Raw genomic sequence first — 12,546 nt, 5'->3', positions numbered from 1 at the left:
TAACCTTATTTATTCAAAGCCTAGCATACATCACTACTTTGTGTACGTTTCTGGCTACTTCCATTCCTCGTGTATTCTTAATGTTCAAACCTGTATGTACACTATACCTTAGTAGTATACATGTATCGTTGTGTATAAACTATAAAGTAAAGACTTCAATTCCGGACTTCTTATCTGGGTATTATCACATATTTTTAAAAAAATAAAAATAATTTTGAAAGAAATTACTTTTTATCCTTCGTTCTAGTCATTTTTTTTTAATACAATTGATTCTATTACAAGGTAGTATCTGTTTTATACCTTTTGTGACCTTTTTTCAAGGGGAGCCACAGAAGTGTCATTTGAATATAAGGTGTTTGGCTTGTTTTAGTCACTTAATATGGTCAAAATGTCATAATTTTTTTCAATTTAAAAAGACAATGGAGTAGGAAGTATCAAAAAATTTCTTATATATTATATATAGTTAATGTTAATTTCTAGCAGGAGACCGTGTAATATATAAATAATCAATTTGTAACATAGTTAGCTTATTAGCCAATTTGACTTATTTGACCATTATTAGTTGTTTGACTTGGTTAAATAATTAATATAAGTGTTTGATTAATTAGTTTTTTTGTAACAACTTATTGTTCAAAAAAAACTAAAATTCAAAAAAGCTGCTCAAAACAGTTTTAATTTTTCGATCAACTTTTTAAGAAAGTCATTTTGCATATAATCTAACTATCGACTAACAGTTAATTTACCAAACATCTTTCTACAATCAGCTAATATTATCAACTAATCAACTCATCAATTCAATCACTTAAAAGCTACTTACCAAATAACCCCAAAGTCTTAATTGTGCTAGTGAAATTAAAGTAACAATCATGCTTAAAAAGTTGATAGGGCCGGGATTGATCCGAGTAACACTACCATATATCCTAATGGGCTATGGCTAGCCAGCTAGGTTGGTTGTTAAACCAGTCTACTAACTAAGAGCTAATGTCTTCAGACCTAATTACCTGTTTGAAATGACACATGCATATAATTATTGCACATATATATCATTAATTACTCCATATTCCATATACGAGATTTTTTTTTTTTTTTTTTTTTTTTGGTGGGGGGGGAGTGGTCATGGCCTTGTGTGACTGTGTATATATAATAATGTATCTATATCGTACATATTGATCAGATATCATATGACACGACATTAGATTTTAATTAATTTGAAATCAAACTGTTATCATACTATTTTCAAGAATTAAAGGATGTGTTTTGTGTTAATTAAAAATGGATAGTTGGACTACATATTTGTGTTTATATATTATATGTCCAATACACATCCCACTAATGTCTTAGATTGGTTATACGTGGGCCGTAATATCTTTTTATTGGGTGGCATAGAGATTTGTATTAAATCTAAATATAATCTAATGTTATTGAAGAGAATCTACGAGATATCTAACCTCGTAGTAGCATAAGCGAAAGCAATATTGATCTCCAGCCATAGTTGATGTCGTCTTGTTGTGTTGCATCTGGTAGACTCTTAGCCATTTTTGTCGCATACTTGGCTCACAACCACAGATGGTGTATTGGTATCTATTAAACAACATGATTACCGTAAACTGTATGTGCTATATAATGAATATCATGTACCCATCAATCCAGTTTTATATTACACACAAAGTCTGGTTGACTAACTCCTAGTTATTCAGTCCAACTAATCAAACTACTTAGTAAGCTTAATCAATTAACTTGCACACCTTAATTTTTAAGGCGCGCGCACACGCACACACACAATATGTAATAAATAAATATGTAATTTATTTATTACATATTCTAATATAATATCTACATATATTATTACAATTAAAGAATGTAAGAAAATATATAGTGGATGCATGCAAGTGCATGGTAATGGAAATAGATAACGGAAGTTATAACGGTATGGGTATTGTTGTCCAAAAAATTATATAGTACAACATTTATAGCTTAATGTATCAAAAAAGATAACAGTAAAACAGACATAAATGAAGGGTACCAACATTCATTCGCACTTATTAGATTTTTAGACTATATAACGGGAAAATTTTACCATTCGAACCCATGCATTACCTTTGGCATGAAGTTTTCTTTGATACCAAATTATTAAATAATGCGTTTTGTCTTAATTCAACTAAAAATTTAAATTGATAATTAAATTGTATATTTATGTTTATAATTATATGATCAATACAAATATCATCGATCCCTCTAAAGTCTTGATCTTATTTTATTAATATGATTCAAATCAAACAACTCATCACTTGAGTCATCTTCCTCTCAATATCAATTAGATGGAGGGCATCATTAAACAATGTATGATATGATGTATCAAATAAAAATACTCTCTCTTGTATATAGTGTGTGCCTGAAAGTGACACTTACAACCTACTAACCTAAGCCGTCGTTTAGCAGTACGTAGATCGAATAAACAAGTGGAATATCATTAAAGAATGCAAAACAACGTTAATGCATGTTTCAAGTACTAATTGCTACTGCTTCATCCCAATGCATGTGAATTGTGAAGTGTATACTTTTTGAACAATAATACCAATTGAATGTATGTATTTTTAAGATGTAAATAGCCCAACAACTCTGGTTTGAAAGCCATAAAATAATAATAATGATAATAATAATAAGTGGGGCCAAGAAAATCTATGCTCGTTTCATCACCATATCTATATCATTTAATCATTTCATTACGAAAATTGATAATTGTATTCACAGAAAGTAAAACGACTCTTTTTCAAAAAAAAAAAAAAAAAAAAAAAAATTGAAAGAAAAAGAAAAACGACTTTCAGTATATATTCTATTTTTATTTTTTTTAAAGAATCAATATTAGTACACATTTCGTCAATATAAAATAAAAAGTGAGAATTAATATATGTAATATTCTGCATCAACTAAAAGTTTAAAGTAATAGTTGAACTATGCATGTTTGTTTTATATATTATATGCTCAACACGTTTCTCACATGGGTTTTGTAGGACACTATGGAGATTTGAACCCTCTAATACTAAATTGAAGAATATGATGCATTTCATCTTAACTAAAAGTCTAAACTGATATTTGGACTATATATTTGTCTACAAAAGACGAAATCTCTCACCCCAGGAGCCTCCATGCACATCTAGGCCCGATATGATTTATGTCCGTTGTTATACGTACCATGGACCAGGGTCCACATTGCAAGGTGGACCCTGGTCCTAAATTGTGTATTTTCTGTATTTGAATTGTAAATATCTAGAATATAAATTGTGTTTCTAAGTTTTGAGAATTTGTGAATACAATACAGAGTCATTACAAATTGTATTTGACTTTTTAAAAGGTAAATTGTGAACATTTCGTTTGTAAATTGTGTATCTCTGGACCCAAGTCCACCTTGCAAGGTGGACCCGAGTCCACGGACTAATTTGCCGATTTACTACATATTTTATGTTTGAAAAATATGATGTATTGCATTTCAACTAAAAGTTTAATACGATAGTTAAACTACATATGTATATTTTATATATTTTATGCTCCACATTTAATATTACTACAAGTTAATTGAGATAGAGATCTCTCAGATCAGAGGATCAGAACCCAGCAGAGGAAAAATTGGCAACTCTTTCCAAATGACCTCATCCTTTGTTTCTTAAACAAGACATCCTCTTTTAGTTATAGATTTCTTGTACAATGGAACCAAGACTATAGTCTTATTTAAAACAATAATGTTATTTACGAAATAGACTTATGGACAATAAAAAATAATAATCAAATGTCATTGAAACATGACATGCAACGCTTTCATGTCTTCTTTGTGACACTTCCAATAGAATATTGCCATGAAATCTCATTTTCTCAACCGTTATGCCCAACGATGCAGGAAAAGGAATTAATACTAACCCTTAATTGTTTTAATTTTTTTATAATATAAAGTTTTTTTAAATAAAAAAAAATATTGAATTAGTACATTTCTAGAATTTGTATTCTATATATAGAGTTGAATGTGTTAAACAAATGTTAATCAACAAATCAACTCTATTAGATCAATGGTCAGCCATCAGCCACTACGTTGTCATTTAATTTATTGGCTTATTTATCATAAAAACTTAATTAAAGTTGAACTCTATCTACAGTTGCTATTCTTACTTTTCACTTGTTACCCGTAGAGTTAATATCATTTTTAGTTCTAGATTTATAGGTGATAATCCATCTTTAATCCGTTATTTATTAGAACATTCTCATTTAGTCATTGCATTATTGTGTTATGACTATTTTTAGTTCTATGTCAACAAAATCGTTGAAATTTCTTTAAATAAAAAGATATTTCGATCTTTTTTATACAAAGTAGGTTGATCCGCTATATTTTTTATGTTTTTTTTTTTTTTTGAAAAAAATCATAATTGAAGATTGAAATGTCCTTGTATTTAACGATATTTTTTTTTTTGAATGCTACTGACTCTATTACATTGTAGTATCTGTTTAAATGTCTTGTGTTGTGACTTTTTGTGTCTTGTGTTATTAAATTCTGTACTTTAAGAGTATAAATTATGTACCTAGAATAGATTAGTAGTTGTGTAACACACAACATATTGTGTCTTATGGGTTATGAATTTATGCCTTGTTGTGAAATTTTGTGGCTATAGAACATAAATTTTTTACCTAAATCGGATTTGAAAATAAGTAAATATATAATGTGTATGTGCCTTTGTGTTGTGAGTTTTTGTGTCTTGTATTATGAAATTTTGTACCTTTAAAGAATATGAATTCTCTACATGGAACTGTGTCTTGGGACTAGGGGTGTGCAAACTTCGGATAATTTTCGATTAACCGACCGAATTGACAAAGTTTGGTTAACCGTTTTTTAACCGAACTTTTTTGATTCGGTTAATGGTTAAAGGTTTTTCCAAAGTTCGGTTAACGGGTTAATTCAGTTCGAAAGTGTCGGTTAATCGAATTAACCGAACGGTTAGCCGAACTTTTATATATATATATATATATATATATATATATATATATATATATATATTAAATATTTAAATGTAATATGTTTATAGTGTTGTTACGGTATTATTTTTGTATATTTTGTTATGAATTTATTATGATATGTATTATTTTAACTGAATTTATTATTTTAGGTGTTATTTTTAAGATTTTAAATTTTAACTTAAAAAAAGTTCAGTTAATTGGTTAACCGACCGATTAACCGACAAAATTTCCGATTCGGTTAATTCGGTAACACAAATTTCGGCTCAATTAACGATTAAAGGTTTAAAAACTTCGGTTAAATTAGATTGGTTAACCCATTGAACACTAAGTAGGGACTATATTTTTCCTAATTAATTCATTGCATTAAAAAATTAGGTTGTGGGGGACATGCATGTATTTTAAGAAAAGAAAATTTAGTCAAATTAAATACAATAGTTTCTAAAATGTTGCTTAGACCAAGTCAATGGAGGATATTATGGAATCTTCAAAGGCTCCATTTCTTCATTAAAAGTTAAAACCACAGGCAATACATCACAATGACAGCTAAGTGACATTGATATTAAATATGTCGACTTTGGCAGTTAATCGCGGAGTAGTTTAACGTTGTATAAAGATATGCGTGTAGTAAATACATAATACTAAATATAATCATATCTTTGATTTCTAGTTTTGTTCTAAAAACCGAAATGGAAACAATTAGAATACAAGTAACTTTACAACTTCCATTATATTTATAAAAAAAAAAAAAAAATTGCCACAAATTGATAATCCGTACTTTTTACATGTTAAAAAATATCTATGATTATAAAAAAAATTCTACTCTCTTAAAACAAGTACTATAAATAATTACTACATATTCAATTCTTTCTAAGGACAAAATAAGAAAATATATACTTTTAATTAAGCTTCTTAATTTTTCTCGAAATTAAATGTATCTATGTAAATAAATACATTAGGGTGTGTTTGGTAAATAGCTGTTAGTTGATTGAGTTAGTAGGTTTGACTAATTTATAGCATTAGCTGTTTGTTGAAAAGTGTTTGGTAAATTAATTATTAGTTGATAGTTGATTACATGCAAAATAACTTTCTCAAAAAAGCTGATTGAAAAAAAAAAAATTACTTTGAGTAGCTTTTTGAATTTTAACATTTTAGATCAATAAGTTGTTACAATTAATCAAATACTCATATTGATTGTTTAAACAAGTCAAACAACTAATAATTATCAAATCAGATACGGTCATTATACCGTGAGTCATAATCCACACTAGAAGGTGGACCATTAATATACATGTTCATTTTCAATATACTTAATGTTCATTTTCAATGTACTAAATGTTTAATTTTTAAGATTCATTTCTAGTGTAGTACTGGTTTATTTGTAGTATTATTTGAAAATTAACATTCAAATTAAAAATTTGGGTTTGGTTTTAATTTAATCTTCAAATCAAACCAAAACCTCATATCTCAATCCTAATCATGACAATCAAATTTGGAATTGGGCCTTTAAAAAAAAAATGGAATTGGGGATTGAGCGGTTTTATTAAAACTGGTTCGTATTTGGGTGATACCAGTGGAGATTGGGCCCTTAATTATTGGGCTTGGGCTCTTTATTGGTGACCTACATGGGCCTACAAGAATAGGCTTGTCAAGTTAATACGTTTCTAAAATATGTTGCTATATGGTTATAATGAATAAACTGTTTAGTTGACCACTAAGTTTATTAACAAGCCATATAGGAATACTTGAGGCCCAGTCAAATCTACATTTGATCAAAATAATATGACTTGCAATAAGTGTTATGCGCTGTTATACCATGGACCAGGTGGACTCTGGTCTTAAATGGCATATAAATTATGTATTTTGGTATTGGAATTATGAATTTCTAAAGTATCAAATGCATAACAGCTTTAGGAATTTGTGAATATAATACATGATTATTAAATTATAATATGTTAATATTGTGCAACCGTAGCATTTAAAAGGAACTTTTGAATAGAAAACAAGATAATCAATTATATATATGTTAACATTGTGTGCTCGTAGTATACAAATTATGAATTTTTAAAAGGTAAATTGTTAACATTTGGACCCGGGTCCATCTTACAAGGTGGACCCAGGTCCACGGAATAATTTGCCAAGTGTTATAGTTACTCATATTCAATATGAATTATTGAATTGGTATATTTCATCACAAGAGGCAAATTATTGTATATCACTGCTAAATGTTCATTTTTTAGTATACCAAAAGTTCATTTTAATATGCAAAAGTTTACTTTTGGGTAATATTTAAAATGCACTTTTAAAATATAAACATTAATATATTAAGGATAAATTTTTAATATTTTAAAAATGAATATGTATGTCAATGGACTATGGTCACAAGGTAATCGGACAAAGCAATGCCATTTAGACAAGATTTAAAACAAGTAGCATTATTATCCATTCTAAAAGTTTCAATCATGAAGCTTCTTAGAAATAGTTTGCTTTGAGTCTTTTTCAATTTTAAATACCGTTTTAGCAGCAGTAAACAAGCTATGGTGAAGTTAAACTAAGAAGGGTTTTGAAACACTTACCTGGCATAACAATGTGATTCAAAAGATTCATCTTCATTAAAAGTTTTAGCTCAAGTGAAAAGGTTTTTGAATTGTGCCTTTCTTCCTTGGATCATCCCAACATATAATTGCAATTTGAAGTATGATCCATGTGCTGCCATAAACAGTAGCTCACAGTGAAAAGTTTGTGGTTGGAAATTTGAAATGGTTTTTAGAGCATCCTTAGTACGCATAGATTTTGAGGAGTTTTTGTCGGAAAAATGAAAAAGAAAACAAAAGCAAAAAAAAAAAAAAAACAAAACAATTGTCAGGCAAAAAAAAGGTTTTGCGCGCCTGTTGTGTGCCTCACGCGAACAATAAAGTTTCTTTTTCATATTTAGGGGAACCCACTGCACCAATGAAAAACCAAGTGCTTGGAGGAGAACTCAAAACCCTCTCTCTCCTCCACTTCAGTAAAAAACCCCTCAAAAATCACACCAAAATCTCTAGTGGATGCTCTTAGTGAAACATAGAATGATGTCAGCAACTTTCCTACCACTTAGGCAGAATGAGAATTATGTCCAAAGTGAACATATTCTTGTGTGCACCAGTAATTTGGCCCAGTTTAATTTACTGAGCTATCGAATTACCGTGATTTATACTCTCCTAAATATTTTATCAGGTTAGAGTGTGGTGAGCTTTTGAGGTTGAAGATTCAACCTATTGAAGCAAGGAAAATGCAGGCAATCAAAGGCATTGATTGCATACACTCAATTCTTCAGTGTTCACTGCAAAACACCAACTTATTGAATTGAAGGAAAGATGAGAATGGAATGGAATGGAAAAACATACCTTTTGTAAATTCATCGAATTTCAGGCATCCTTGTATAATGCCAGAAGAACAAATGCAGAGGATTCAGTTATCATCCATTAAAAGAAACACTTATGTAAGTATAAAAGATGTCTCAAAAGATGAAGTCAAACACACCACATGAATCACAGCTGTTTTGCTGGTTAAATATCTGCTGTGTGCCAGAGAGTTAGTAGACTATTTCTTGGGTACCAAATCCCACATAAACAGGTCAGATGTTTAGGTTGGTGTAGAAGCAGAATAGTTTCTCATTGACAGCCCAAACTTTTGACAATTTTGCCAGACCAAACTACAGCACCAATCAAACACATAAATCAGATTTTCCCTCCCCCACATACTCATGAATCCTCCATCTGTCAACAGAATCTTTTGACTTAATCTTCTGCTAGACCAGATCAGATCAACATTTTAGCAACATGATGCCTGAAAGTCAACCTTGGATCATTTTTTTTTTCTTTCTTTTGACTGCAACTATAGAAGTTGGCATGTGGCAACATCTAACACACTAGCATCCATCTAAATAACACAGGGATTATACAAGTTTAAAGAGTTAACCTATATAATAGAACATGTTTTGTAGTACATATGAGAGTTTATAATGCAAGAACTAATAACCCGTAAATCGAACACTTAGGAGAGACATTAATTTAGGAGTTCAATATGATATTGATGTGACAAATACACTGGGGTTTCTAAATACGCCTACGTATAGTCTACGAAGTATGTGCATGAGCTCGAGTAACTTAGACAGTGGGTCGGACATTCTCGAGCTAAGATGTATTGTCAGTGAGAAAATCCAAAAGTCCATCCTCAAGGCATTAAATGCGCCTTATATAGAGGGTTGAAGGGGACAGATGCCAATAACTCGTCATGTTGGCCACGCGTCCTGCATGCACCGGCCTCGAATGGAGCAGTCTCAATTTGTTCATGTGTGTTAAGATCCTGACCACTGTATTATTGGGATGTGATCGGGCGAGGTGGTTGGTTTAGGTTAATTCTTTGAATCGTGAAGGCTATGGGCTCGGGGTAATCCATCCGAATGTATGAGGTAGGTTCTTGAGTTCCGAGCGCGCGATAAATAACTAAGAAGTCCTTGCAACTGTTTTTGACGTTTATTCGAGTCGGTTCTGATCCGTTAGGGGTCAGTCCAGGTTAGAAAACGAGACTTCTAGACCCATGTGGGAATACTGAGCACATAGAGTGGGGTACAGTTCAAGGGTTTTCCCATCAGAAATAAAACAATAAACAAAGACACATAAGAATTTGATATTGTAGTTGGAGATAGAACACCTCCTAATATGTGAGGCCAGATCCTACCTAAATCATGACTTACACCATTTTACCAAATGACTTTATCAATCGTACTAGATAGATAGCCTCAGATAGGCATACTGACTGAGAACGGGAGACGTTCTCAAAAAATATTTGGCGGATGGGTATACTAACTGAGAACGGGCGACGTTCTCAAAAATCATTTGTGAATGGGTATACTGTCAAAGAACGGGTGATGTTCTCAAAAGCCATTGGCGAATGGGCATACTGACTTAGAACGGGAGACATTTTCAAAAAATATTTGGCGAATGGATATACTGGCTGAGAACGAGCGACGTTCTCAAAAATCATTTGTGAATGGGTATACTGCCAGAGAACGGGTGATGTTCTCAAAAGCCATTGGCGGATGATGCATACTGACTGAGAACGGAAAACGTTCTCAAAAAATATTTGGCGAATGGGTATACTGGCTGAGAACGGGCGATGTTCTGAAAAATATTTGGCAGATGGACATACTGGCTGAGAACGAGCGACGTTCTCGAAAATATTTGGTGGATGGGCATACTGGCTGAAAACGGACGACGTTCTCAAAAATCTTTAGCGAATTGGCGTACTGGCTGAGAACAGGAAATGTTATTTAAAAAAATTGCGGTTGATAAGCACACTGACTAGGAACAGAAGACGTTCTCAAAAGTATTTGGCAGATGGACATACTAGAGGGATGAAACGGGATAAAGCTGGAATCAACGTACACAAAACAAAACATGCACATAGCATAAAGATGAAAAAGTAGAATGTCGAAGTCCTCAACCGTCGATAATCCAAAACATACAAGCCAAAAAACAAAACAAAAAAAAAAAAGATACATGTCATCTAGAAAACAAGACCGCAATTGAAAGCATCCCCTTGCTCGGCCACATCCTAGCAACCAAAGTCATTAGCCCATGGACCTATACTATCCGACCACCCAAAAACACATCGGCACTAGCAAAGATTAGCCAGCATCGGGAGGTTGATGGTTGAATCCAGATATTCATAGTTCACCTTTCACTCAAGCACTGCGACAGTTCGGAACCTGGAGAAAGAAGTGTCAGAAATAGACTGTGACCTAGACAGGCGAATAGAGTACCCTGAGCATAGCGTGTACCTGGAAAAAGCAACAAATAAATAGTTAGCTTGAAAGAGACTAACTAAGAGATGCCAAGCAAAAAAGTAGCAGTACCACCAAATGGCCTAAAGAGAGAAGAGGTTAGGTTGGAGGCTCTGACCGATCGGTCGGCCAACCGCAATCAACATAGATCGATCGCACAACACTGGCGGCAAGAGTCCACTGGTCACTCTCCATCAACTCAATATATATATATTAGAAATAAAAAGAAAAGATTATTGATACTTCGAATTATTTCCGATTCATGATCCATCACGAGTTTACTTATCGTCATTTTCAGATTGTTGAGAAATTATTACATGTTTATTATTATTATTGTTGTTGTTGTTAGCAAACTAGAGAATAATTCAAAATACTTTATTGAGATATCGAAATCGCGAAATCTCAAGAAAGTGGAGGACTGGATGATGGATAATATACTACAATCGTTATGCTGTGCAACCGTGTGCACCATGCATGGCACACGGTTGCAAAACGACGCCGTTTCATTTTTTTTTTTTTTTTTAAAGAAATCCGTTCGGATTGCCGTTAACGACGTTAGGCGGTTTCCTTTCGTATTCAAACAATATGATATATCCATAACTTCATAACTATATATCCCGAATTACATAACTATATATCTAGAATTACATAACTATATATTCATAATTTGACAACAGTACATTCAGAAATTAATAATTACACATCCATAACTGACCTTATCGATTCTGAATATATAGTTCATTCATTCTGGATATATAGTTAATTCATTCGGGATATATAGTTAATTCATTATGGATATATAGTTAATTCATTCTGTATATATAGTTCTTTAATTCTGGATATATAGTTCATTCTTTCTGGATATATAGTTCATTCATTATGGATATATAGTTCATTCCTTCTGTATATATAGTTCATTCATTCTGTATATATAGTTCATTCATTCTGTATATATAGTTCACTAATTCTGGATATATAATTCAAATTATGCACGGCATAACGCCGTTAACGACAACCAACAATAATTTTTTTTTTTAGTTAGGCGCGTAATTTTTAATCAAAACGACGTCGTTTTGCAACCGTGTGCATCATACATGGTGCACAAGGTTGCACGGCATAATTTGCGAATATACTATGCCTAGGCCATATAGGCCGGCCCAAAAAGAACAACTGGATCGTTGAAACCCAAGAATGACGTACAGAGCAACCCAAGAGTTTGTCAAGTATTGAGCCTATTATTATTTCCAATATAATTAGAAGTTAGATTCATTATCTCTAGTATAATAGAATTAGGTCTCATTATGTAACTAAGACTTCCGATATGAAGCCGTCTAGAACTCTTATTTTTTATAGGGTCTAAGCCCAAAATATGTATAAATAGACTCCCTCCATAGGAAAAGGGGAACTGGCAATATTCATCCATACAAAGTTCTTATATTCTTCATATATATTTCTATAACGTTGACTTGTCGTTGATTGTCCAAAATTCATTATAAATCGTTACCAATAACTCCGAATACAATTATCATTGTATATATTATTGTATAAATACAAAATTCTTATTTAAGTTGTTATATATATATATATATATATATATAAAGTGAAATAAAGTTGATCCGTTTTAGTAAGGTCGGTCTTTGTTAAATCGGGAGAATTATGTATTGAAGTCTGAAGACGTCATGAACGTGATTATGTTATACTTTTAGAATTAGAAAAAAAAAAAA

This window comes from Ipomoea nil, unplaced genomic scaffold (assembly GCF_001879475.1).
Source record: "Ipomoea nil cultivar Tokyo-kokei standard unplaced genomic scaffold, Asagao_1.1 scaffold1026, whole genome shotgun sequence".
NCBI lineage: Eukaryota > Viridiplantae > Streptophyta > Magnoliopsida > Solanales > Convolvulaceae > Ipomoea > Ipomoea nil.
The sequence above is the reverse complement of the archived record's forward strand: the minus strand, read 5'-3'. Positions refer to the sequence as shown.